The sequence below is a fragment of the Argiope bruennichi genome, chromosome 7 (genome assembly GCF_947563725.1).
Source record: "Argiope bruennichi chromosome 7, qqArgBrue1.1, whole genome shotgun sequence".
Taxonomy (NCBI): domain Eukaryota; kingdom Metazoa; phylum Arthropoda; class Arachnida; order Araneae; family Araneidae; genus Argiope; species Argiope bruennichi.
The window spans coordinates 53,962,091-53,985,194 of record NC_079157.1 but is presented as its reverse complement, the minus strand read 5'-3'; the positions used below and the strand labels follow the sequence as shown (position 1 = coordinate 53,985,194).

Genomic DNA, 23,104 nt, shown 5'->3' with positions numbered 1-23,104 from the left:
TCAGTTTTAGTAAAAACGGTATTTAATATTTTTTTAATCATTATTTTTAGATCACTAATGTTTGGTTATTTTACCTCTTAACATTTTCAGATACTGTTAGAAAAGTATTGCAATATTTATATTTCTAGTAATTGGGTATCATGCGTTTGAATACTCCGACCACCCTCAGGTGTATATCAAAGACCAGAGAGCCGTGATAGCATTGGAATTAAGGATGTGTCCTAAGGGCCAATACCGGTCAGAGGACAACCTTTCCCGTAGGAAGTACGTAGCACATCTTTTTCCCCTTGAGAAAAGAGCGCCCCCTTGTGGCGTTTTACAGAAGACAAGCAGTTGAACGGCAGACATGCATCCTGAGGTCGACTTTTTTCCCTATGCGCAACCCTTGCGCTAACGCCGAATGCTTTCGGCTGGAAACGGTGGAATCCCTCCACCATAATGTTTTCTTTAACCTAATTTTCTATGTGTGTCTGTAATAATAAGTGTTTGTGAATTTTGTAGTGTAGCTGTGTTTGTGGAAATTAAAAATAATGTATTTAAAACCAGGCAGTTCCTTAGAAAATCACAACACATCCACTATAAGCTTAATCTTTAATGAAAAAATATAATTTTAATTTTTAAAATTTATTTAAGGTACGTATTTTTACTCTCCAATGTAATAATCCCCATAATAACGTATGAAATCACCGAACTACTTCAGCCTCCAGATTGGAAGGCCAAATTATATAGAGAGAGTGCTGGATTTAGTAAATTTATATATAATAAATTAATGAAGTAGTAAATAAATTAATAATTTAGTAAATAAATTTTATCTATCCAGAATATATGTTGGGAAATTGGAAGCTATAGCTGATTTTCAAAAATAAAAAAAAATCGTCAAATTCTAATTAAATCCCTTATGCATAAATTGATGTATATTTTAATAGCCCTAAACTTATTCTGCTTATTGTATATATGGGCATTTTTAATGGAGGCGAAACCCGTGAGATCAGGGAATGGTTAAAAATGAAATGTATCAAATCGCATTCTATCTTTTGTGGCAATGTAATTCCACTTTGTAATTCTCCAAGTAAACTTTGAAGATGATTAGTAGAAACTTTTCTTTTTAGATTTCAGCAACGAAAGAGAATCACGCGATTAAATATTTGATAAACCAACGCAAATGATTTGAATTCACAGCAACAATGAATTTTAGAAAGATAAGCAAAAATAGGTTTTGTGTACCAATATTTTCAAAAGTTCTTGCAAAAAAAAAAAAAAAAACCTCAATACATTTTTGACAAATTAAAATTCTTAGAAAAATTTCAAAAATAAAAAAAGATTCCTTTGAGATATACATTCCCGCCTCCTATAATGTTTCTTTATTGAATTCGGCAGCTCTAGCTTTACGAAAGTATATTATTAAGTTACCTTTAAAGCTTGAAACATAACCAATTCGGATTACAAGATTTGTTAACTATTACTATCTAAAAAAATAAAGAGAATGGCCTTCGCAAATTTTTTCCACATACAGTCTATTAAAGGTGTTATTCCGTAACCCGCACATAAAACTGTGGACCTTAAGCAAGGCCGTTAAGGCTACGTGTAATCATAGTTTTATTTTCAAACATGAGAGTTTTGTGCTTCATGCAATTGCAATAGAAAATCTGTACTCGAGTATTGATTGCATGGGTTTTCGAACAATAGTTACGGAATATCGACTTGAAGCGTGAATTTGGCGTAGATTTTGGCGACTTTTTTCTATTTATCGCTGGTATGCGGTTAATATAACAATTTTAGAAAATCGAACATGAAGTTTTGATATATTTTTGTTCAGCCGATTGAACCCCTACGATAAGAACTATCGTAGTCTACGATAAGATCGTGAGACTACGATAAGAACTATTATCGTAGTCTCACGATCAAATATCGTATATCACTTATTTAATCCTTTAAAGGGCCATTTTATTCTAGTCATATTACGTAAAAATATTTTTAGGCCTGAAATTAGAATAAGAAAAGTTATTCATTTAGCTTATTAGATAAATTTAATTTGATTCATTAATTAATTTGGTTAATTAATAATTAAGTAACAAATCAAGACACATCATTTTGTCTGAGATAAAGAACTGAAGCATCTAAGTTTCTGACTTACTAAAAAAATTTGTCAGAACTTATGCCAACCTACATAATTTCATACAAAGATTGATAAATTTGTTGGGAAGCATACTTCCCACGGCCCCAGAAAGGGTTAAGTCATTCACTATTAAATATCATTATTTAAGTCATTTGGAAAATGTTTGCCTGCCCGTCTGTCTGCCAAAGATAACTCAAAAACGCTTTGAGCTAGTCACTTAAAATTAGGCACGGTGTAATAGTTGAAAAATTATTACACCAAATTTGCAGAATTCTATCAAGTTTTGAGTAAAATCTGTTCAGGATAAGTTAAAACGAATAAAATCTCGTGTAACTTAACTCCTTGCCTGCCGCGGGCGTATATATACGTCTCCCTAAATCAATGTGTAAACTGCCCCTGGCATATATATACGTCTCACAACTATATATATATATATATATATATATATATATATATATATATATACGTGGCACTGGGGACCGAATCTCGCAAATTATCCACGGCAGATAAGGGGTTAATATGCTGGGCTGTTCGAATATAAGTTAACACGATAACTATAAAAAGAAGAGAGTTAAATGGATAATATTCGGTACCCAAATTTAACATCAATAGTGTAATACCGATTTTGAGCCACATTTAACAAAGAATTGACTGTCTGTCCGTCTGTACTTTCAGAAATATGTAAACGAGGTAATTCAGAAACGGAATTATTTAAATACATTAAATTTAGTATGGGATTTTGTAATGACAATTGTAATTATGTGTCAAATTTTTCTTTAAATTGGTTTAGTTTAGTTATATTAACGTCCTGTTGTAAAGCAACACTAGGGCTATTTTGGGATTGACTTCGTCATTTTGAACCGTGGTCAGATGACGAGGACAACACCTGAGCTGGCACCCCTCTCCACGCCACACCACACCAGCGGGAGGACATTTGGCATGACGGATTTAACGTGCAACAGGCCCTCTTACAAGACGGTTCTTCGGGTCTCGAACATGAAACCCTACGGCTCACAAGCCGAGACCTTACCACCAGGCCACCGTGGCCCCTTAAAACGGTTGAGAAATTCATGTCTAAAACATAAATTCGATTATCAGATATCGTTAACCGCACGCTAGGAATTAATCCCGAAATAATAAGCCAAAGACGTCACGACAGATTTAATAAAAATTCTAAATTCACGTCAAAGGTTATTAATTCGCAATCATTGTATGCCAATGTTATGCAACGCATTATCGAAATAACATCTTTATTACGAGAAAGTTTTAGAGAGACCACTCCCTCTGGTTGAGTTATTGATTTTACATGCATGGGGAAATACAGGTCGACAGACGGTTTACCCTTTGACCGATGTTGTTGAAAATTTAATAAGAATCCGCATTTTAGACGCATAAACCAAAAACCATATTTTACCCATCTAGCTCTACGTTTTGTATTTATCTCATGCACTTGTATTCGGGCAGCCGAACAAACATCCTCTGAATAGATTTCGTCCACATTTGGTGGAAATTTACAACAATTGTTTAATGACTTAATTTTCGTTCGCTTTCGCAAAGAATTTACGATTTATTGTGACAGACAGACAAACATAAATCCATTTTTTTAGCCCGGGAAAGCATGAAGCGTGATGATTCGACAAAATCTTGTCCGAATTTTTTTAGTGATTACATTACTTCTTCCTGCATACACCGAGTACGAGAAAATAAAGCAAATAACTTTTTCTTTTTAACAAAGATCATTTCCGCTACTTTTTCCGCTCGACCTCATTTTGGCAAAGACATTCTCCAAAAAAAATAATAATAAAGTGTTTCTTTTGCTCTCTCCTTCTCGTTTGCTACCAGACAAATTGATCATTCCCAGAAACGTGCCGCCGCACTGCACCGAGTAGTTAAGGAGGCGTTTTCGAGAACAATCTTTCGGGGAGTTGTCCCTCCCGAGATCTGGACCGAGGTCATCATTCCCCTAGGACCGGCGACGAAGCATGTTCCCGTCAACCCCATCATCAGTCTCGTCTGTCCAATCGGAAAAGGCAAGATAACTTATGGCTGTCCCACGCAGGGGCCATCAGTCGGATGATTCAATTGGATCGACTCGATAGTTAGGAGAACAAGCCAGTCTTTTATTGGAATTTCAAGATCTGGGCTGAGTTGCTTCCTTTTCGAGGTCTCCTGATGGAGAGGAAAAGTTGAGTTTATCTGTTTAAAGGTATATCGATTGGCGAAAGAAAGGGTAAAAATAATGTTTGATACATGAGAAAATGTGAACGATTCATTTAAGCTTAGAGATCATGAGGGTCAGAGGAAATACTAAGGATTAGTAACTTAAGATTGCTAAAGCAATTTTGGAGATGTACTGAATGAAATACATTCAAGTGAAATGGAAATCCAGTATCATTCCCTATTTGTGCATCTGGCAACATTTAAATTCCTGATACAAATGAATTGGCATCTAATTTAAGAAACAAGGAAGAGGAAGTGAAAAGATGAAAGTGAAATGAAATAAAAATGAATATGAAAGTAGATGAAGGAAGTGCAAAGTTGGAAATATTAATAAGTTGTAAAATATAAAAAAGCAACACACACAAGGAATAAAATATTCAAAGAAATTGTTTCTTCAAAATTTTAAATAATAAATTATTGTAAATATTAAGAATGTTTTCCCATTTTTTTTTCAAATTCATTAGTACACAGCGCTTGTTATAAGGAATAAAAATTACCCCACCGATATCCCACTAAATGCAAAATGTAGCAACGGTAGCTTCATTCTGAACTATTCAGAACGCAGGTGTAGAAATGATGTTGTGAATTTTGTGATTTGTTTGATGAAGGCTTTTATAAATTGTTATATTCTTCAAAGAAATGAAGGGATATGTGGAATACGTTTTTCTCAGGTATGAAACAAGGAGATTTGTTTTTCGCTTAAGCTGAGTAAATAAGAGAAAACCTGCCATGATCAATGAAAAAAATACTACAAATAACCGAAGAAACCTAATTACAGATGAAGTCTCTAAAATTTTATGAGAACTGAAAACGGAGAATGACGACAAATTGATTCTCTGTGAAAACATCTTCGAATGACACTTTTATTACGAAAAGATGTGATTCAGAAAGGAAAAGACTCCGTTTTATGCGATCCTAGAGGAAAAGATATAATTAAATGGAATCTGAGTTTTCGTGTTTGATTCGAATATGTTTTCATATTAAAATATGTACTGCTTTTTTTCAATACAGTTTGTGTAAATTATTAAATTTTTTATTTTAAATACAATTTGGCATAAGAATTTAGAAGACAGATTATTTTTAAACCAGATGTATTCAAATTTAGTTGAAAAACTGGTAAAACAATTGGCCATCTCCTCGCCTTTCAAATTTCATTTCTGTAACCTTCATACTGAAACATACTGTCTAAAGGCTTCGAAATTCATACAACTTCTTGAATCTCATTTTAGATGAGTAAGACAAAAAACTGATAATTTTTGCAATTTTTTAGCTTGATTAGCTCTGGATATCAGCTATTGCTTGTTTTTCATTCCGCCGTTCTGTTGTGAAATCTCTGAATGCATAAACTTTTCGAGACACATATTTTTATGGAAAATGAGACGAAAATACATTCCTTTTTATTTCACTTTGAAGGTTTTCTTGGGCTTCCCTCCCAAAGAAGTAAAAGAGAAAATGCCGCAAGATCCTTTCTGTGCGAAAGCTAGACATTCCATTTTCTATTACATCTTCATATTTTTCCTCTTTGAAACCTCCATCCTATATTTAATATACTTTAACAGTATTTATCTCATATATATATATATATATATATATATATATTCATAGTCAACAAGCATTATCAATTTCAAGACATAATTTCAATACCAAACAGTAGAATAAAAAACGATTATATTTCCGGAAATTCCATTTTCTCTTGTAAAATAACCACTCATATCCTGTGGCAAAAGCATATATTTAACGTGAGAAATACTTGGAAGGATATTTTCAAGAGCCTATTTCTTTCTCAGTTTCGGAGAATAACCAGAGATAAACTGTTGAAAATGGGAATATTGCATAAAAGGATGAAATGCGCAGGAGAAGGACATTACGAAATTCAATAAGTATCTTCGAGGTGTTTGGGATGTTCCTAGAATCATAATCCACATCTCAAAAACATCATAACGTTATTTTAAAATTTACTTGAGATTTCTGACAGACTCGTTTTCATGAAATTACTTATTTGATCTATATCTTAAAATTCATGTTGTTCAAAAATCATTATCTTGCAAAATCGTATTGTGTGAAAATTGTAATTTAAGTTGTAAAAAAAAAAAAGCTGAAGATAAAAGCTGTAATTGATTCTGTTCACCAACTTTAAAGAGTTAGAAAAGTGAAAAATTATGCAGATGGAATTTTTTGTTGCACACAGTGAATATTGCTTTTTTAATTCTGAAAAAGTATCGTTTACTATTTTGAAAATTGTCAAATTGGCTGAGAACATTAACTCTTTGATAAGAACCGAAAAAAAAATAATTTTTCTATTTCGACAACTATTTGTTCTTTTAAAATGAGTGATTAAGGTTTTTGTTACACCCAGAGACGGTCTTCTTCATTTCAAAGGAAACTTTGCATTCACCATCTAAGACATACATGCCTATTTCAGTAAGCGACTTTATTCATTTCTTTTCAACTAGCGGAAATCATTTTAACCATCACTTTCTGCTAGAGAGCAAATCCCGAAGTAATCTATAACGTTTGTTATGAAGGTATCCGACTACATTCAGGGGACCGCGGTGGCCTGGTGGTAAGGTCTCGGCTAGTGAGCTGTAGGGCTTCAGGTTCGAGACCTGATTCCACCGAAGAACCGTCGTGTAAGGGGGTCCGTTGCTCGTCAAATCCGCCGGGGCCAAGCGTCCTCCCGCTGGCGTAGCGTGGTGTGGAGAGGGGGGTGCCAGCTCAGGCGCCGTCCTCGTCATCCGACCGCGGTTCAAAATTACGAGGTACGTCCCAAAATAGCCCTAGTGTTGATTTACAACGGAACGTTAATATAACTAAACCGACTACATTCGGTGGGGGCTTTTTTTAAATTTATATTCATGTGAAGTTATTTATTAATATAAGGATAATATGATGAATAAAATTGAAATTATTTAAATATTTATGATGCGTTTGAAGAAAAAGCATATTTTGATGTAAATTTTAACATTTAATTACAAAAACTGGGATTTCTCTAGAGAAACAAGTTGTTGCCATTGTTCATTTTTCTTTGTAACATTACATGTGTAAATGCATCTTATAGTGTAATTATTACCTTAGAATTATATTCAAAATAAAATTTTTATGTGAAATATATGAAATTATCTATGAAATTTTGGAATTATTTTCAACAATATTTACATTAAGCAATCATCAATCTACTTCTAGAGCATTCAACATACAAATCCATAGTTCATTACATTCTTCATAACATAACGAGCACTAATTATAAATTTCATTAAGATATTTTGATTATGTTTTGAGATATAACGATACTCGTAAAATAATACATCTTATAGTGTAATTATTACCTTAGAATTATATTCAAAATAAAATTTTTATGTGAAATATATGAAATTATCTATGAAATTTTGGAATTATTTTCAACAATATTTACATAAAGCAATCATCAATCTACTTCTAGAGCATTCAACATACAAATCCATAGTTCATTACATTCTGCATAACATAACGAGCACTAATTATAAATTTCATTAAGATATTTTGATTATGTTTTGAGATATAACGATACTCGTAAAATAATACATCTTATAGTGTAATTATTACCTTAGAATTATATTCAAAATAAAATTTTTATGTGAAATATATGAAATTATCTATGAAATTTTGGAATTATTTTCAACAATATTTACATAAAGCAATCATCAATCTACTTCTAGAGCATTCAACATACAAATCCATAGTTCATTACATTCTGCATAACATAACGAGCACTAATTATAAATTTCATTAAGATATTTTGATTATGTTTTGAGATATAACGATACTCGTAAAATAATACATCTTATAGTGTAATTATTACCTTAGAATTATATTCAAAATAAAATTTTTATGTGAAATATATGAAATTATCTATGAAATTTTGGAATTATTTTCAACAATATTTACATAAAGCAATCATCAATCTACTTCTAGAGCATTCAACATACAAATCCATAGTTCATTACATTCTGCATAACATAACGAGCACTAATTATAAATTTCATTAAGATATTTTGATTATGTTTTGAGATATAACGATACTCGTAAAATAATACATCTTATAGTGTAATTATTACCTTAGAATTATATTCAAAATAAAATTTTTATGTGAAATATATGAAATTATCTATGAAATTTTGGAATTATTTTCAACAATATTTACATAAAGCAATCATCAATCTACTTCTAGAGCATTCAACATACAAATCCATAGTTCATTACATTCTGCATAACATAACGAGCACTAATTATAAATTTCATTAAGATATTTTGATTATGTTTTGAGGTATAACGATACTCGTAAAATAGAATTATGAAAGAAGAAAAAAACACTCTTTAGGAAATGCATTTAAAAATTTTTAAATGCTTATAAATAAGCATCATTTATATGTGTTTAGTTTGCTATAATTAGGCTTCTAATTGACATAGAGACAATATAAAGATATCACTGGAAAGAGAAACGTATCAATTGTTTTGAAACTGCAAATAATAAAATTATGAATGTTTTTAACCTAGTCAGATGCTGTACTGTGAAATCTTGAAACTCTTTAGAGTATTTAGTAAACTACATTTAGAGTATCTTATTGAATTTTGTGAATGAAGACTTTTGTCTAGACTATCTACCAATTCGTGGTAATCGATATCCATATCAGTCAGATATTAATATACAAAGACAGATAGATTAAGTGAATAAGAATTACATTTTAAAAAATCTGCGATGATCTCCTGTCAAGAGAAATTCCCTTCAATGCAATAAAAGTATACATATCTCCAAAAGTAGCGAATTAGAATTTAGGATTTAATATTGGTGGATGACAGATTTCAGTCAAATTTCCTACAAAAGTTTACTGTACAAACATACCAATTTCAAGGAAATATTCTCTCTACTCATATGATCAGAAAGTTTGAAGGAAATATGCGCGGTTGTAGCTGTTTTATACATTATCTGACGATTATGCTGAATAACAGTATGTTTCGAATTAGATTTCTTAATGTCTTATGGCATTTATGTCTTTGTTATTTACTTTGTTTGATCTAACTAATTCTTTTATCTTTCCATTTCACGACACCACACTTCCACCTATCGGCCACATGTGGAATTGCATGGTCTTTTCACAGATTCCATCTTTTAATATAGCTGTTGGTGGTTTCAATTTTAATATCAATAAAGTTGTTAGTTCGAGCTATGTTAATGTTTAAAAGCAGTAGTATTACAAATGAATTGCTCGATACTTTTAAGAATTCAATAAGATTCAAGTCTGCAGACGTAAATCTATATCTTTCTATTTAAAAGAAAAGAAAGAGAATAAAAAAGAAGAGAAATTTAAAAATAAGCTAAAAGTCAGCTTTGGATTCCCAAACCCCCTATCATCACCTTAATTTTTTCCATTTTGTTTTCATTCTCCTCCTTTCCCTATCTCATTCCAAACTGCAGAAGTCATTAGGACTTCATTTGAATATCTTAAGAGCCCTCTGATACACACTCACCATCCCTAATAACCATTCAACACAAACAACAACAACAAAAAAGGCAGAAGAATCAAACACTTCAACTAAAAAACGAAGAAAGAAGGAGAATAAACAGACTGAAATAAAATATTTCCAAGTCGATGTATTTGTGTGCATTATTTATGTGAGCTCCTGAATTCTACGTAGCTTTAGCCGGAAATGGGACTCGAATTTATTTCTGATGATAACACACAAGAACAGAAAAGTACACGGTCATTTAGATAACTAGTCCCTCCATTTTCTTACAGAGACTTGAAGTGGGGGAAAGGATAAGGTGAAGAGATTTCACTCGCTTTTTTCCTTGTGCTTTTCTGTCTGAAAAATGGTAAAAGCAGAGAAGTTTCTAAAACTATTTTTTTTTCGAGCAAGAGAGCGAATGGCATCGTTTTTTTTCGCTCGTCAGGTAAGTTCGTAAACAGGGTTACAGGCTTTTGAAGGTTTGCGCGATAAGTTGGTGTGGGATTAGCTATTTTCAAAACCTTTTATGGTTTTTATCTGATATAAAAGGATATTTCAAAAATATTTTTTGTGGTTTTTTTTTTTTAGAATTTTATCAATAAATCTTTATTTATAAATTATATAGATATGTACAAATATTAGATTTTAAAGAATTCTTCATGTTTCTTTTATGTTAAAAAGAAGGTATTAAAGCATTTAGGTGTTGAAATAATGAAGTGAAAAATATGCTATATATAGTACAGCTTTATATAGTATTATTTCATAATAAAAATATTCCTTTCTTAGAAATAATTTTTTAAAAATTTCGTATAGAATCATGAAAGATGTTTATTTTGAACAAAGGTGTATTTTCATTCCCCCTTTCTATACAGATAATATCTTTAAAAAATGAGGAAAAAAAACATAGAATTTCTATCGTAAGTTCGAAACGAACAACGAAATTGCTTGATTATTTCTTGAATCAATTTTTGAAATATATTACAAGAAATGATTTCGATATTCATTGAAAGATTCGAATTTGTAAGACCAAGATTATCAAAAGAAGGCTAAAACATCTTTTTTAAATTTTAATTGTTTAGAATCTTTTATTAAATTAAGTAAATAAATATCTTTGTCATTTATTAAATTTTAAGGTTATTCTAAAATATTTTAATATAAGAATTGCTATTTAGTTGCAGAGCAAACAATTTAGACGCGATTTAAATATTTTTTTTAAGGTTATCCTAAAATATTTAGTAACTTTGTCAACTATAAATTTTCTTTTGTTAATTTTAATACAAAATGAAATTCAAATGTGCATTATTTAGTGTCAATTTTAAATAACTATCAATACTTATATACTGAAAAAAATATTATTTATTTATTTACTTAACTAACGCCGTTGGCTCCATCTACCCACAGGGTATTAACCGCATGTAAGCTGTCGGAGTTTCGTTTAGATGATGAGGACGACACATGAACTGTCACCCCCCTTTCCACACCAGGGGGAGACGTTTGGCTCTGATGGATTTAACGTGCAACAGACCCACTTACACGCCGGTTCTTCGGTGGAATCGTGTCTCGAACCTGAAACCCTACAGCCCATGAGCCGGGACCTAACCACTAGGCCACCCTGTAAGCTGGCAGAGAGGATCATTGAAACGGAATCTCTACTAATAATAAAAGAAAATGCGTGTATGCATGATAGAAATCTACAGATCAAACCGTTTATTTTAAGTTTCAATTAATTAAATATTGTGCGAGATACTGGCATTTCTTTCCTTTAGCTTCTAAAAATTTTAATATACAATTTAATTTTTATTAAATTTAATCACTTAAAAATTTTAAAAATGTGATACTAACTTTTAATTGTTCTGTAAATGTTTAATGAATTGTGAGATATTTTAATATTTACTGCATAATCTTTGACATAAGACATTATTATTGCTTTCAAATTCAAACTGTTTCCATTATTTTATCAAATAGATGTTAACATGACCTATTCCCTTTGTGGAAAAGTAAAGTAGAAATATACTATCGATTCCCTGTGCATCTGACGTAAAGATTCAGAATGTGAAATTTTAACGCAAATGACAATGCACAGTTTTTAAATGGATAATCTATTTCTCAGAAGTTTTTAAGGGCATTAAGATGTTGTAGGAATCGACTCCATAAAGTTTATTCAAGTACACAATAAACAGAGTAGATGAAAGACTACTAAAGCATCATAAAAAGACTTCAGTATCTGTAATTTGGATATCTATCACAAACTGATACTTAAAAATTCTTCGTTAAAGGAATCAGGATCATCCTTTCCCATCTCATCTTGATATAAACAGTGTAGAGGTTGAGACTCTTTATAACTTCATTATGAGGTAGATGAAAACAATAGATGAATTTCAGAAACAGTTATTTAATTATTTTCTAAGTTCCACATTTCTCAAGACAAAACAAACACGAACACGAAAATACACGACACTCACTTAGAATACAATTTAACAATGACCACCAAGAAGGATCATGGGAAATATACCTTGATGTTAATATGGTAGCGCCATCTGTTGTATCAAAAGAGAAGGTGGTAGAGTTATATAACCGCTACAACAAAACCATTAATTGAAATCAAATAAATTCAGTATTTCTGACGAACCAAATTGGTTATCGGAGGCTACTAGTATTAATAATAAGGAAGTCCTTTAGCTAATGCGAGTGGTTTGCTCATGATTTTTACTTTCGACTTCTTTACACCATTATTCTGCGATCTCTCATTAAATGCAAGTGTACGATAACACTAGAATTTTCGTTTTTAAAAAATATTTGCAACATAAAAAATATATACTATATATTCGTGCTTATTTGTAGTGTTAAGGTATGTTAGATTAAATTTTAATTAGAGATATAAAAAAAAGAAAAAAAGAAAAAATCCTACCGATATAAGGATTACAGTTCAGAAAAAAAAAGAATGTTTTTTTTTTTATCCCCTGTGCATTAGAGCAAGAAAAAAGGAACGTTCCTCCGATAATTAATTAGAAAAGGATGCTCTTGTTTGCAAAATGTTAAAGGTAATTAATTTATCAACTTCGATACATATTTACGGTTGGCATCAACCCAACTGTTGCCAGGAAATGGAACAATTACTGCAGATGCAAATTCCAGTGTAATTTATTCGGGCAAATATTTGATTTCTATTGTACTTGAAGCAGGAAAGTTGGTTATATATGGAAAATCTAATTAAGGAAAAGAATTACGGTAGGATTAATAATTTTAAATTAATTTGAATTCGTTTAAGTCTTCTTCCTCAAGTAAAATAAAAATATGAGTTTTAATTTAAAGCACGGTGCTCTTTTGTTTGACTTGTTGTTTATTCCGTTTCTACGGTAATTCATTGCCGTTTACAAATAAGCTCGTTCGCCAAAAATGAGCTTTGAATATTTATTGTCTGTTAAATTGCGGTATTTTTTAAAGAAGAAAATCGATATGCATATAAATTAGAAGAAGAAAATTAAATCTAGATATTTTTGTTCGTTTTATTAAATGTAGTAGTAAGGCATGAAACAAACTGTCCGCTTTTTTTTGAAGAAAAAGAAGTAGTTGAAAAAAAAATCAGAACAACATAATACTATTTGTTCAAATGACCTAGTAGAATTTTACATTTATGTATTACATTTTATATTTCATATACATATTGTCACGAATCTGTAATGTTGCTTCCCAACATAGTTAGTTCTACCGCAGGAAAGACAGTTTTACGATCAGCTCTATTGGATGCTGATAGGATGCCAGATCAGTGACACCTGGGCTTGGCGACCATTTGGACGAATTGGCAATGAATGTGGCGACTGTGGCAACAAATTGGATGATACTAGAATCTTCAAGAATTTTGGCGATAGAGCCAATAGGATCTGATCTATATTTTGTTGTCCGATAAATTTCACTGCCCTGCTCTGGAAACTATAAAAATCCGGCAGTTAATACTATAGAGACGCATAGCGAGTAAACGGCAAATTAGTTGGATCAGTCCAGCGAAGCGTAAGCGTTGAGTGGAGCTCAAGCGATTAGTGAATTCAGCTGTGTGCCGAATCCTGAAGTTCATCATAGAAGTTTCATTGAGTTGTGTCCGGAGTAGCTAGTCGTGTAGTAGTGAGTAGGCGTTGGAGACAGTGAAGAATTGCAGGCGTTTGGAGAGACTGTAGAGAATAATTATGTAGATTCCCTCTTCCTGCTGAGTTCTGTCTGACCACTTTCTTTGTGTGTTTTGGTTGTTATTAGTTACCGGTTACTACTTTTGGGCTACTGTTTGTTTTAAGTGTGCCGCTGTGTATTGTTTGTTTGTGTCTCGGCTGTGTAATTGTCGTGTGTGTATTCGTTTCTTCGTGCTAATAAAATCTTCGTTTGATACCGAGGCCTGTTGATTTTGTTACACCATACACCCAACACAAGCGAACCCGTTGACTTTACGGATCTAGTGGAGGAAGTTCCGTAAAGTATATGTATTTTCAAATGTTTCTTCCTTGTGAGGATCAAAATCCACTATATATAAATGCATACTGTCTATTCTCAAATATGAAACCATCAATGCTTTTGAGCATTCGTTAGTCGCTTCTGTTTTACCAAAATAAGAACACAATGAAATATGATGAATGAAATATTTAATTTTTAATAAGTAATGTATTAAGGCGTTTTTAAGTAATCCATTCACGTTTCGACGATATTAACACAATTAAAAAATAAACTAAAAACGATATTAAAAAATGATATTTAAAAAAAATGCTGATAGTAGAAAAAATTTGAAAAAGCGCACTTCCTACTCACTGCTTATAATTTAGAGTAGACTAAAATCGTTTATTAGAAATAGGCTCGGATTTCTGATTCAAATAGTCTGTACTACTGGATTTGATGGATAAATATAAATTATAAGAACGACAAAATTTCAATCTTTTTGAAGTATGGCTTATATTACAATACAATTGTGACTGTAGTATTTTAATATTTTCAGAATTTAATTATCAACTAATTTAATTTTAATTCCGTATGATCTGAACTGTCTACTAATGAATTTGGAAAAAATGGGCAAAAGATTCTAAATGTTTACAATAATTAATAATTAAAAACTATCCGCAAGTTGATTCTCCAGAAATATTAATTGTTTTTAAATCTTTTAAGCGTAATTTTAGAGCTCGTGATTCCACCAACAAAATAATTTTGAGCCTAAAATTTTGACGGTTTTTAATGCCGTGTTATTTTAGCAACCTTAAGTCGCACTTTACATATACAGGAAATTTTCTAATGGAATCGAGTTCCATGCCATAATAGTACCAATAAAATGTGGCTGTCCAAGACAGCCATCTTCTTACCGCATGTTGTCGTCGTAGAGCTGCATTTTCTCTTCCTTAATCCTTATGTAGGAGAGATAACAAAAAATGCTTCTTCCAGTTTAAGAAAATTGGAATATAAATAAAAATATTTGAAAAACAGCTTGCAACGGAATAACTTTGTAACATTCATCATTTTGTTAATCTTTTGTTGAAAATAATTTAAAAAATATTTTCAAAAATATATTATCAGTCAGAAAACGTTTGCTCAAAATCCAACAAGAATATATTTAAGAAAAAAACTGGTACAGTTGAAAACATATTTAAAAAAAAAAATTAATGAGTTGAAAAATAAATCTTTTACATTAACATTTTCTGGAGTTATAGAAAAATCTAGCTTAATTTATAATTAATTACAACACAATTAAAATTCGAAAGAAGTTATACAAGGTGCACAACATGTCCCTCCTCTAAAATATATTTGTCCCAAATTTGAAATAACTCTAAGTTAACCCTTTCTAGGGCCGTGGGAAGTATGCTTCCCACCAAATTTATCAATCTTTGTATGAAATTATGTAGGTTGGCATAAGTTCTGACAAATTTTTTTAGTAAGTCAGAAACTAAGATGTTTCAGTTCTTTATCTCAGACAAAATGACGTATCTTGATTTGTTACTTAATTATTAATTAACCAAATTAATTCATTAATCAAATTAAATTTATCTAATAAGCTAAATGAATCCCTTTTCTTATTCTAATTTCAAGCCTAAAAATATTTTAACATAATATGACTAGAAAAAAAGGGCCCTTTAATGGGTTAAACGAACATGAACATAGAACGACTACACATACGCACGCTTGTGTTATTCGTAAATACTATATTAAGAGATTAAAAAATAGACATTAATACTTAAAAATAACTTTTTTAAATATGTAAAATATTTTAATAAAAAATATAGTGATAAATACAAGAGAGAAGAAACTGATGGAAAATCGATATATGAATGAAAATCATTAAACGTTATTTGAAAAAATGAATACAATGTATCCCTGAATTCATGGGCCATACTTTATGAGTAGGTAAAATACGTATAAAGAAGTATTTTTCGTTTATGGAGTCGTAAACTAAAAATGTAGGTGGAAAAAGCAAAAAATGTTAAGGAAACGAAAACAAAAGAAACCTTTTTATTTGCATAATATTTCTTAGAGCAGACGATACTTAAGTGACGTAGTTTAAATAAAGATGCATCTTCGGGAAAAAATGTTGAATAGTTACGTAGATTTATTTAGATTGTTTTATCGAATCGCCTGCAAAACAATTTTATTGTGTCTGAATGGCATTACGCGAACTTCAAACGATACTACTTTTGCTTGATGGAACGATTTACACTCTTTGAGAAAGCAGATATGCATCTCATGTAAAGGGCTGCCAAGAGTGACGGAAGATATTCATTTAAGTTCCACCATGAAGCTTCTCCAATAGGACAGAACCTGGTCACAAATTTTTTTTGCTTTTATACAGCCAGTTTAGCGGGAGCAGTTCATTTCACGAAAATGGATGCGGGCCATTCGGTTTTCATCATTTCTTGTACCTTCCGTCTGCGATTTTCATTTCCGATTTCATTTTGCTATATCAAAAATGCCTCTTTATATGTATTTTACCTACCTTTAATGAATTTAAGTAAACCCTGTATAATATATATGATAAAAACTTAGTTTATTTAGAGTATTAGAAATCCACTCATGCGATTGCTTTCATGATTTTTACGTTTTCGTATATATAGTATAGAGGAAGAATAGTATTCATCAAAACATTCGAACTCGGAACTTCGACGAATCTCTCCGCTTATACACCCTGAGTTTGAAAAACACATTTCTGGAAAATGACCGTATGTCTGTCTGTTTGTAACAAATATAACTCAAATACGACTTAAGCTAGAGTGTGAAATTTATTACGCGGTTTTTACACCTAATTTGAAGATTTCTATCAAATGTTGAATAAAATTTGTTCAGAGGAATTTCGTCTGTCCGGTTGTTCAAATATAAATTTACACGATAATTACAAAACCAAAAGAGCTAGATAAATAAAATTCGATGCACAGATTTGACACCTATAGTGTTAAACACTCAAATTTTGAGAAAAATACAATAAAGTGTTGACTGCTTGTCTGTACTTACAGAAACATGCAAATGCGACAGTTCAAAAACGCCGTTATTTAAATATATAAAATTTAGTATGGGATTTTGTGACTACGAGTGAAGTTTTGTAACAAATTTTTGTTTAAATCGGTTGAGAAAAACGCGTCTAAAACATAATTTCGATTTTTTTAATACTATTAACGCATGCCAGGTGTTTAATCGTCAATTTACTCCCCAAGGATGGCACAACAGATTCAGTAAAAATGCTAAATTCACGCCAAAAGTTAATACTTTGTAACTTTTTTTTACGCCAATACCATTTTAGGAGTTCTCTGCCATGATAAGTTTATTAGAGATCGCGCGAAAAACCTCCTGCTAGTTTAATTTTTTTTTTCATAAATAAAAATTTGATGCATTAAATAGGTTTTTATCGCTGTTTATTTATTTTTCTAAATGAACATTTAACGGCGATCATATTATTGTATTTTCAAAAATTTCTCATTTATTACTATATATTTTTGGATTATTTGTCCCTAGTATAAATTTTTTTTTCTTCTTAATAACAAGGCCAGAACAGAAAATAAGTAGCTTTTTCATAAAACTTTAAAATTATTGCATCCATCTCATAAGTTGAAAACCCTGACCTAGATTTTTATCAACGGACAACTGAATTGCCATAGGGACATCCAATATGCCGCGAACTGTAAAAAAATATTAAATTGATTCACCTTTAAATTCTTCCGTCAGTAAATATTTTGGCCGACATAAAACTGGTCCGTGGCAAAGTGGCTTGTAGTCCACCCCATGAACACTCAACCACAGGCCAGTTTCATAAATATAACCGAAAGATTCCAAATTTTAAAAAAATAAGCGAAAGGGACGAAACGTATCGATGGCAGAGCATCAAATATCCCAGGTGAGTTTCGTCCTCGAAATCCTGGCGCTCGTAAAGCCCGAAAACGATATTCACTATCGCAAAATCCCATTTATCTACATTTCTTGTGTATGAAGGAAAAGTGTTTCTGCTTCAAGCTGGGTTATGTCATACGGCTGACGGCTCGGGATTTTCAAAACGACAGAAATGGAAGAGATAAGCACCGGGTATCTGAAATGTTTCCGTCCGTTTCCGTCGAAAAATGGAATGGGAGAAATATTAGATTTTCTGACTGTTTTTTTTTTCTTCTTCTTTAGTTGGCCAGATGTGTATGTTTAAGATGGGTTTAATAACTAAAATTGTATCCATGGCAACAACGATTTGTATCCATGTTATACTTATAAAGAATGAGGAAAGAAATGAAATCTATATCTACAACTAACTGACCCGGCAAACGTTGTTCTGCCTTATAAATTATTACTATTGAATATTTTGGTTGTTAACGAATGTATTGTAAGTGTGTAGGGATGAGATCTATGACAGAAAGAGGAATGGAGCACTGTAGACGATGATCGCCGATAAAAACTAAAAAAACTCCAACCACTCATTTTCTCAATACAGTCTATTTCATTAACGTAACGAACATATACATTGTTTGATCTCTTAAAAGTTAAACGTAAAGTGAAAAAAGTAATATATTTTTTTGTCCTAAAGTATAAAAATGAAATAAAGAAAATCAATATTCATTTCGAAGAGCAATTGAGTGTACGATATTTTAGCCAACACAAATAAACTCGATAGTTAGCCCACGCGAGAACATGCCAAGTGTGAAAAACATGGTGTGCCCAAATTTAAGCCTCAAACAGACATCGTTTGGCTTTGCGACTTATTGATTGTCACTGCGAATGCCAATCTAATAAAAAATTGAACCCATTTGAATTCGATTGGCACGTCTGTGAAAATCATTGGAATTCGTGGCAGCAAAACATTTTCGGCTCGGAATTTACCATTCAAAATGGTGACTTCAATAAGGTTTTTCATCAATTTTTTAATGACCAATCGAGTGTCATTGCACAGCAATGGTGGGTTCAAATTCCGAAGTAAAATAACCGAAGATCCAACTTTCAGTCGTAGAAGGTGTGGTGACATGCCTGGCAAATCCAGTGAATTCAAAAACTCTGTTGGATAATTTACAGCTTCGTTAGCATCGCAAACTATGTCGATCGATGTGTATGATACCAAGTAGCCTGGCAACGACTGCTGTATCTTGAAGTTTAAATCGTCGACGTCCACATTTTTTGTTACCAAAATGGCGCATTCTGCCAGCCAAGCATGATTTATGTATTATGTGCGTACATCGGGAAATATGCTGTCAATGAGAGCATTTTGCGAATCAACGATACTGCAGAAATCAGTGGGCAATTTTATGCATCCAGTATTTTCATAGACAGCAACTTTTCCATCGCCGATATCTAACAATTGGTCCGGGAGAATGTGTCAGCAAATGGGTCTTGTAGCATTTGGACTCGCATGGACTTTTTCAACGTTACGTTACAGTAGCGAGGATTTCAAGCAAGCGTTGATCTCATCAGCGTACGGTGAACGTGGATAGGTACACCCTAATTACCTAGCGTTATGAAATATACTTTACGACCTATTCTCATACCTACCAAATACACATAAGAAATTTCATGAAAATCGGTTGAGCCTTTTCGGAGGAGTACGAACACAAAAACCGTGACATGACATTTTTTTATATTAGATAGATTAGCTGGACTTTTTCGACATTACGCCACAGCGTTGATCTCATCAGCGTACGGTGAACGTGTATAGGTACATCCTAATTACCGAGCGTTATGAAATATACTTTACGGGCTATTCTCATATCTACCAAATACACATAAGAAATTTCATGAAAATCGGTCGAACCGTTTCGGAGGAGTACGAACACAAAAACCGTGACATGACATTTTTTTATATTAGATAGATTAGCTGGACTTTTTCGACATTACGCCACAGCGTTGATCTCATCAGCGTACGGTGAACGTGCATAGGTACATCCTAATTACCGAGCGTTATGAAATATACTTTACGGGCTATTCTCATATCTACCAAATACACATAAGAAATTTCATGAAAATCGGTCGAACCGTTTCGGAGGAGTACGAACACAAACACCGTGACATGAGACTTTTATATATTAGATATATTAGCTGGACTTTTTCAATATTACACCACAGTGTCGATGATTTCAAGTAAGCATTGATCTCATCAGGGTACGGTGAACGTGGATAGGTACACCCTAATTACCTAGCGTTATGAAATATACTTTACAACCTATTCTCATACCAACCAAATACACATAAGAAATTTCATGAAAGTCGGTTGAGCCTTTTCGGAGGAGTACGAACACAAAAACCGTGACATGACATTTTTTTTATATTAGATAGATTAGCTGGACTTTTTCGACATTACGCCACAGCGTTGATCTCATCAGCGTACGGTGAACGTGTATAGGTACATCCTAATTACCGAGCGTTATGAAATATACTTTACGGGCTATTCTCATATCTACCAAATACACATAAGAAATTTCATGAAAATCGGTTGAGCCTTTTCGGAGGAGTACGAACACAAAAACCGTGACATGACATTTTTTTATATTAGATAGATTAGCTGGACTTTTTCGACATTACGCCACAGCGTTGATCTCATCAGCGTACGGTGAACGTGTATAGGTACATCCTAATTACCGAGCGTTATGAAATATACTTTACGACCTATTCTCATACCTACCAAATACACATAAGAAATTTCATGAAAATCGGTCGAGCCTTTTCGGAGGAGTACGAACACAAACACCGTGACATGACATTTTTTTATATTAGATAATAAAGATGAATGTGTGTGTGTGCGGTTATTCTCAACAAACTAGATTGTTCACCTAAACCTATAAAATTAAACTCACTCACTCACTCACTCACTCACACACACACACACACACACACACACACACACACACACACACACACACACACACACACACACACACACACACACACACACACACACACATACACACGCGCGCACACACACACACACACACAGTCTCGCACATACATATATACACACATACATACATGTGTATGTATAGTATTTTTAGGGAGGAAATGTGTATATAAAAACAATTTTTTGAAATTTTAATTAGAGTTTCAGTTAATTAAAAATCAAGCGGACTTCGGCGCTCCGAAAATAGGAAATAATTTTGACATCACCTAAAAATTCCAAAAAGTTATTCTACATGATGCATTTTCTTTTCTATTTCGAATCCATTTTTTTAAAAAAATATTTTAAAATTATATATATATATATACTAAAAATCATTTTTATCACTGTTAGTAATATTTCATACTGGTTCTTTTTTCTATTGTTGATGATCAATCTATGACAATTCGCCATAATCAGATTGAACAAACTCCGTTTAGAGAATATATGTTTGTCCAGTTGTTCAAATACAATTTGATGTTATAACTACAAAACGAAGAGAGATAGCCTAATATAGACAACTATCAAATTTTGAGTCAAATCTAATCAGTGGTTGATCGTCTGTCGTTCTGTACTTTCAGAAACATATAAACACAATAATTCAAAAACACAACAGCTTAAATATATTAAATTCAATGCGCGATTTTGTGACTGCAATTATAATTATGTGTCGAATTGCTGTTTTAATTGGTTACGTGAAACGCGAGAATTCTATTTTCGGATACTATTCTATTTCGGAAAAAATTCTATTTTCGGATACTATTGACAGTATGCTAGGGATTAATCGCCAAGAATCACACGACAGAATCAGAAAAAATGTTAAATCGCGCCAAATATTAATATTTCGTAACTATTGTAAGCCAACTCCATTTAAGGCGTTCTCTGATTAACACCTTTATTAGAGAGCGTGCGAGAAATTTCAGAGAGACCACTCTTTCTTTTTGTACTATCAGCGGCTGGAAACCGATTTTGAAACCAACTCTCTAGCCTTAACCTCTCTTATTCACTCCAGTATTCGTAGCTGACTAAACAAGCACCTGAGAATATTAGAACGTTCAGGTTTCTCTTTCAAAGATAAGAAAAAAAAACTAACAATGATGTCCCTTGTTCTTAAGAGTTTAATATACGAAAGAGGATCCCTCTTAGCAAACAGTTACTAAGTAAATATATGTTGGAACATCATTTGAGAGTTCTAAGAAGCTCTTCCCCAAACCCCTCTGGCCAGCATCTCTAAAGATTCGATCAATAACACTTGACGAAAGAAGCGGGCGTGAAATATCTCGGGGGTCAATCACAGTTTCTTTTTGTCTGGAGCCTTTCAATATTAATAGAGTTAATTTAAACAGCTGTAGGTCAAATATGTTCATTGATACTGTAAAGTTGAATACATGTGTTGACGCTGAATTGAAAAATTTGGATTAATAAAAATAAATCAGAAATTTCAAAATGTTATTATTATTTTTTTTTGCCTTAATTTTCATTTTTGTGGGAAATGGTAGCAATTGTCATTGATTCCTAACATGGAATTCTCAGCAAACATTTGTGTTTCTATTTTATAAACTCTGTTTTATTGTAAAAATTCTCAAACTCCCAAAATAACAACACATTTATAATTTCTATATGCTTCTGTGTCTTTTTCACGTTAGGACTAATAACGTACCACTGTCATTTTATCTCACAATTTAACTAGCCTAAAGAAAATTTAACTAACCAAGAAACATTCGGAACATCTTTATGCTAAAAGAATTTATAAATACTTTGTTTTCATTTATAAATTATAAAAAAAAACGAACTTTTAAATAACCGCTTCTTTTCATAAAATAATGAAATATTACATAATAAATATATGGAAAAACAAAATTTATAATTTGTTAATTCATGTATTAGTAATTAAAATTTAGTTTTCATTAACTTCCTTTCATAAAATTCTAAATATC

General features: G+C 32.0%; 1 protein-coding gene across 1 annotated transcript in view; it reads right to left on the bottom strand.

Moving 5' to 3' along the window:
* Nucleotides 1–23,104, bottom strand: part of LOC129975377 (thrombospondin type-1 domain-containing protein 7A-like) — a 610,131-nt gene that overhangs the window by 284,935 nt on the left and 302,092 nt on the right. The gene's annotated exons all lie outside the window — the stretch shown is intronic.